A 6075-nucleotide genomic window follows, 5' to 3' on the forward strand; every position below is an offset into this window, starting at 1 on the left:
AAGTGTACAGTGCCGTTTGGCACAGAGCGTGCTTGTCTGCTTCGTGCTGCTGTAATGGAGCCAGCTGAAATTGCGTAATACAAATAATACTGTAAATCAGACACCTGACCGCTAACATAAAGGTGTTATTTAACTCTAAGGCGATTTCCACAGTATCCATGCCATCTGTGCAGGTATTATCTCTAATGTGCTATGTGTCTGAGCGTGTGTTAAAACCACCTACGTTCTTCAAGTCAGGATCTGGCTGTTTGTAGCTAGCTACTATTTAATATGCACATACTGTACTATATGAACTAGATACAACTATACCTGTACGTTTCATGTAAACATTGCTTTGCAGTTTATTTATTTTTTCCTATTTATTTTCTGTTATGTTTTATCACATTCTCTATCAGTCTAAAGTATTTGGTCAGTTAAGTCCAATGATTTCTTCTTTGCTTTGTTCTAAATTTGGTTGTGCTTCCAGTTCCTTTCCTTTCTGTGCCCCCTGTGCATGAATGCCTCCCTAGAAAAGCAAATGTTTCCCTTTGAGGACCTTGCCTTCAGAATGATCAGCACAGAGAAAAATAATCATAATCAAAACATAGACACGGGCAATCACTTGCAGCATGCCTGTGAATAAAGCAGCGGTACTTTACAAAATCCAGCAGAGTGACTCAGTAAGTAGACTTGCAGTCAGCTTAGCTGGATGGCTGAGGTTTAAGGAAACTTCCAGAAGATATCCTTGCAGAGCTTAACTGTTAGTAAGATTAGCAGTGGACCAATACAGCAGCAAAGTTCCTTTCTATGTCATCTTGGCAGGGAGGGAAAAGTGCCTCTGTTATTTTTAAATTTTTTATTATTCTCATTTTTTTGGGTGGTGGGGTGTTCTTGAGTACTTTCAGTGCTTGGCAGTGCAGCCAGCCATGCTGGTCCTTTCAGCAAAATACACAGCCTTTTTCAGCAGCACCCCATATGCAGGACACCAGGCCCAGTCAAAGTGGAGAGGCCATTAGCCTGTGGAGACAGCACGTGATAAACAGCCTCTTTTCCTTTAAAGGTACTGATTATGCCTCTTCCAGCTCTTTCTTTGCTGTTCTATCTAAACGAGCGCTTAACTACCTTAAACTCTTCCTGCTGACGGGGTCTCATTAGTCCTCATTAAGGAAAAGTGAGGAGGCATGCTAGCGAAGGGGCAGCGGAGGGCTACCCGGCGACTCTCAGGACTGGCTCAGACAGCGACAGGGGGGAGCTGGGCGAAGGCTGCCATTGGCACACGCAGTTGGCACGGGCCTCAGAACCTGCAGAGTGAATTATTGAAGATGCCATTACTGTCTGGAATCGGACCTGAGCTAATGTAATCAAAAATAGAGCAAAAAAAAAAAAAAGAAGCTGGTAGAAAATGTCCCAAAATGTCAGTCACATTTACCATTAAGAAGTCAAACATGGCGGAAGAACAGGTGGCGTCACATCTGCTGAAGTCATGTTCTCAAATCATTCTCCATTCCCCTGGAGCCAAACAGATATTGGGGTAGTGAATCATGCGCCGTTTTTACATGTCCATAATTTATTCAGTGAAGTAACACATTTATTTTAAGCACTGTGTATTGGTAGTTCTTGCATAAAATATAAAACAATTGTCTGTGTGTGTCTGTGTGTGTGAGTGCATGCGTGTGTGTGTGTCTGTGTGTGTGTGAGTGCATGTGGTGTGTGTGTGTCTGTGTGTATGCGCATGTGCGTGCGTGTGTTAGCGGTTTCCTCTGGTGTGCTGTCCCACTGAATGCAAGGACATATGGACAGCTTTGGGCTGAGATGTGGGAACAGGTTTAGGTGACATTACGTTCACCCCTCCAATTCTACCCTTGTGCACACCTAGTCTGATCAGCAAGAGGGGTCAGGAAAACCTGTCCACATTTGTCACACACACACAAACATTCATTATGTATCTACTGAGTAAAAGACATGAATGCAAAATGACAAATTTGGCTGGAGATGACGTAAGCATAAGCTCCAACGTAGTAAAGCACCTGATACATCATCAGTCCAGTGCTGACCCCCCCCTGGTGTTGGGGACCATATGTTGCAGGGAAGCATAGGTGAGCCACATGGGGATACTTGCATAGCCTGACATGTGAACTGTGGCATTTGAAAAATCAGCTTCTTGTATTGCTTAGAGGACGCTCTTTAAAATTCCAGAGCTGGAATACAGTGCCGAGATTTTATTTACACTCCTAGACTCCAGTCTGTCTGCACTCTGTGGGGATCTAGCTACCACTGAATAGACTGGGGGAGGTCTCTGAGCGGTGAAGCCCGTAACCTGTCACAGTAAAAGCATATTCAAGCATATTTTGGCTGATTATCCCACTTCTTACTTTTTAACTCATAACTACCTTTACCTTTACAATCAAACAATGGCAAGTTCTTTTTCAGAACAGTCTCAGCTACATGAACAAACCATGAAACAGGCATGTTTTTACAATATATAAGAGTTAGCTGCAATGAAAGACCAAAAAAAGTAAGTGAAATTCTTGTATTTTATAACACACGACCAACAAACAATGTGTTCCAAGACTTTGGGTATTCATGTTACCATCACACTAAGGGCTGGCATGAGAAAAAAATAATAAAAAAAGAATTATATATAATTATATAATTATAAGCAAACTCAAATAGGAAAACAAGATTGTACGTCAAACAAGCAAGCTGTATATAACTATAAATACGAGATTAACTATTTCAGGCTGCCTGACCACATTCACTTCAGAAGGTAAGGTAAAAAAAAGACAGGGCCAAGTTACATGAAATAATTTTAAAAACATTGTGTAGTGTTGCTTTGGAATAAAGCTTGTTTAATTTGTGTGAGATAAGATAGCCAATATTTCCTGTTGCTTGGCTTCATTTTGATATCAATACTTTTAACAGCAGGCCTAGATTTAGCCACTTTTAATGAATGACTTCTAGACAGCGCTTTTTATGCGTGAGTAACTTGGCATTTTTGTACGCATGTTTTTAAAAATATATATTCACACGCTCTTTCTAGTGTATGTTTCAGCATAGTGTGACTCAGGGGAGGCTGCAGAGGTGCTGCGTGAGAGAGCTTTGCATCAGTAACCTGCCTGCCAGCGCCTCGCTGTGCACATAAAGACTGTGCTTTCCACAAGGCAGGGGTCTGACTGGGGGTCAGCGAGGGCCAACCGGGTGAAAATCACTTGCCTCAGCAGACCTGGACAAACGCGGGTCCGGTTTTGTGAGCTGACGGGGCTGGGCTGGGCTGTTTGGGGGAGGGGGCTGCGCTTCTGGTGATTGCTATTCCAGAACTCTCTCTCTGCCTGCCGACTGGAGCCCTGATCTGCATGGTAATGTGTGGCCAGGAGGCGCCGGGGGAACCACTGTGTGGTGTGACCAGGAGCCCTGTGGTACAGATGGATGACTCATGCTCTGTGGGTACAGGGGCTACAAGCTTAGGCACAGAAGAGAAAAAAAGCAGGGCAGCTGTTCAGTTCAGAGTCTGGTCACTGCTGAAACTCTAGGAAATATTATTTGTGTAAATGATGCTGCTGTTTTTAAACTCTGTAAGCACAAACCTTTGGGTGGTTAATGTTTTAACCCCTTAAGTCATACCAACGCATATTCAAGCTGGTGTGAGTTTATTTGCATAATTTTTTATGGTGAAATTTTCCATCAATCTTTTCACACAATATATAATTTAAGTGTTAATTATAAGTGTTAATACCATAAGTTCTATCACTATCAAAATTTTTTACAATGCCAATGTTTTAGCAACGGGTCGTTCTTTTGTAACACGTGGGGAGGCAAAACAGAGGGGGGGGGGTCCTCACTTTCCATGTGTTTTAGCAATCCACAGACGACATAAATCACAGTAAAGTCAGTATCCTTTTCAAAGCAAGGGCCCAGAAAATAAATTCCATAGAGGTTTTTAGTCCCAAAAACATGCTAACTCAGAAGACCACTGATAGAATGTCCATTGTTTACTTAGAAATTCTCTGGAGGAATTACCATTGTTGTCCATTTTGCCTTTGCATACACGGCAAAAGTATTGTGTACATAAGAAATGTTAATATCTCAGGTATATATACATATATATATTCTCTGGAACAAGATGAGCCCATCTAGAAGGTTCTCTGATCAGTAATAACCAAGCAGTCCCTCAGTATAGCCAATAGGACCTGCTATGCGCAAGCAACAACTCTCCTCGCAACAAAGAGCCCTCCTGGCCATCCATGCAAGCATTATTCAATATAATTATAACTGTGGCACGTAAAATGGTGGGACGTGTTCAACATGTTGATGGGGTGGGCTATTTGACTAAAACTTAAATCAATGGAACTCAATCAATGAATTAGTAAACTAGATAGCTAATGCTGTTTTTTTTTTTTTTTTTTTACAATCTTCCAGACCTGCTGCTGTCAGAGGTGGCGAGGGAAAAACAAGGAGATGGAGGGGGACAGGGAGGTGGGGAATCTGACAAGCATCTGTATCCACTCAAAAAAAATCTTTCAGGTGCAAATCTCCCACTACCACTGTGTTTGAGCGTCTGTTGCTTTGTTACAGCAATATTTTGAGTAATTCTGACTCTTGGAAAACAAACTCCCAAGGGTTACCTTGCAAAATAGACCAGGATTATGCCTGTAGTCAAAACGGTTCAAGAATAGTAACCATTTTATTTTGGGTATGCCATTTTAAGGTTTGTGTTAAAAAGGGAGTGCTACAGAAGGGCTTAAATTGGTCTGCTCTGTGTGTGCTGCATTTGAAGTATGTACACAGTGCTTATTTTAGTCAGGCATAACAATGCTATGAGGACATTATAAACATGTATATGTATATTAAAAATAACCACAGAGATGATTTGATTACATGTTCAGTTGAAATATATTTTCAAAATCTCACTATCACTTGAAAGACATCTGTTTGCAATAATATCAGTTCACCTGAAATACTTGTTGAGTCCCTTCAGTCAGGCAATGGATTTCCAGAAACGAGTGAACCATTTGGGAATAAAGCTATAGAAAGGTATCCATCAGGAAAAAAGTATAAAAACTTTGAAATCAACAGAATACCCCTTAGAGCACAAATGAGTCATTCGATTGGAAGAGGGCAGATTTCTGAAAGCATGTGGACACCTGAACATCACACCCATATTTATTTGTTGAGTATTTTATTCCAAAACAATAAAAATGGAGATTGACCCCCCTTTGCTGCTGTAACAGCCTCCACTCTTCTGGGAAGGGTTTCCAGCAGATTTTGAAACATGGTTGCAGGGATTCACTTCCATTCAGCTCCAAGACCATTAGTGAGGTAGGGCACTAATGTTGGGCGATAAGGCCTGGCTTGCAGTCAGCATTCCATATTCATCCCAAAGTTGTTTGATGGGGTAGACGTCAGGGCTCTGTGCAGGCCAGTCAAGTTCTTCAACACCAAACCCATTTCTTAATGGACGTTGCTTCGTGGATGGGGACATTGCCATGCTTAAACAGGAAAGGGCTTTCCCCAAGTCGTTGCCAAAAAGTTGGAAGTGCACAATTCTCTAGAATGTCATTGTATGCTGTAGCATTAAGATTTCTCTTCCCTGGAACAAATGGGCTTAGCCTAAATCACTAAACCACGATAAACAGCCACAGACCATTATTTCTCCTCCACCAAACTGTACAGTTGGCACTATTTGGGCCAGTACAGTTGGCACCAGACAGTCCATCAGGCTGCCAGATAGTGAAGCGTGATTCATCACTCCAGAGAATGCGTTCACATTGCTTCAGAGTGTGATGGTGGTGTGCGTTACATCACTCCAGCCCACACTTGGCATTGTGCATGGTGACCTTAGGCTTGCGTACGGCTGCTTGGTCATGAAAACCCATTGCATGAAGCTCTTGATGAACAGTTATTGTGCTTACGCTGTTTCCAGACATAGTTTGGAATTCTTAGTGAGTGTGGTAACCATTCTGTGAGCTTGTATGGACTACCTCTTCACGGCTAAGCTGATGTTACACCTATATGTTTCCACTTCACACTGAATGACTTGTGGGAAAGGTGAAATTCTTTGACAGTGCCATGTTGAATGTCACTGAGCTCTTCAGCATG

The 6075-nt window shown here is 42.1% G+C and overlaps 1 long non-coding RNA gene across 1 annotated transcript in view; it reads left to right on the plus strand.

The window, feature by feature from the left end:
- Window positions 1-5185, plus strand: part of LOC135263068 (uncharacterized) — a 65345-nt gene extending 60160 nt beyond the window's left edge. The window contains exon 6 of the long non-coding RNA XR_010332388.1: window positions 4396-5185. This is a non-coding gene — a long non-coding RNA (uncharacterized LOC135263068). The remainder of the gene's footprint in view (window positions 1-4395) is intronic.
- The last annotated feature ends 890 nt before the right edge of the window (window positions 5186-6075 follow it).

This window comes from Anguilla rostrata, chromosome 9 (assembly GCF_018555375.3).
Source record: "Anguilla rostrata isolate EN2019 chromosome 9, ASM1855537v3, whole genome shotgun sequence".
NCBI lineage: Eukaryota > Metazoa > Chordata > Actinopteri > Anguilliformes > Anguillidae > Anguilla > Anguilla rostrata.